Here is a 669-nt window from a genome sequence, read left to right as displayed (position 1 = left end):
AAATTTTTCATTTTTTGTTTTACTAAAATATATGGAAGTCAAAGCCAGGTACAGAAGAAAGTAACTCTTAACTACAGGCTTTATGAGAAGCAACTGGGAACACAAGTCAAAATATGCAACAATTCTGCTTTACTGGCTGGTCACTGGCCATCTTCCCTTTACAAAAATTAAACTGCATGTGCATTAGAAAAAACTCTTGTTGTCTTCACAAAAATAAAAGGAGATATTCTCCCATAACAGGTTATTTCTCACTTATTTTAAACACCCAGTAGATGCTAAACTCGACATCAAGAAGCTTCCAAGCACAGTCAAGGAGGCTACACCATAACCACATCCCTTTTGAAGTCTGTAGATCCCATGTTCATATTGCAAGTCTGTTTGTTTGTGACATTACAGTTTGGACAAAGGTGCAAAGTAGTTTTCCTCTAAATGCAACTGTATTGGGTTTAGTACAAAACTAAACATTTTAAACATTTAGATTAGTATCATTTCTCATGCAAGTCCTAGGTATTCTCTGCTGTAAAAATTTTTATGTTGGTAGAGATGTTTAAGAGGCTTCTCTGAAGAACAGCAACCAATGCCAAGAGAAGAATCCAACCGTATTTCAGGAACACCATACTGAAATCCAAATGTCAAGTATTGCCTCATCCTTGCATTTAAAAATATGCT

The sequence above is a fragment of the Pterocles gutturalis genome, unplaced genomic scaffold (genome assembly GCF_000699245.1).
Source record: "Pterocles gutturalis isolate BGI_N339 unplaced genomic scaffold, ASM69924v1 scaffold5914, whole genome shotgun sequence".
NCBI lineage: Eukaryota > Metazoa > Chordata > Aves > Pterocliformes > Pteroclidae > Pterocles > Pterocles gutturalis.
The sequence above is the reverse complement of the archived record's forward strand: the minus strand, read 5'-3'. Positions refer to the sequence as shown.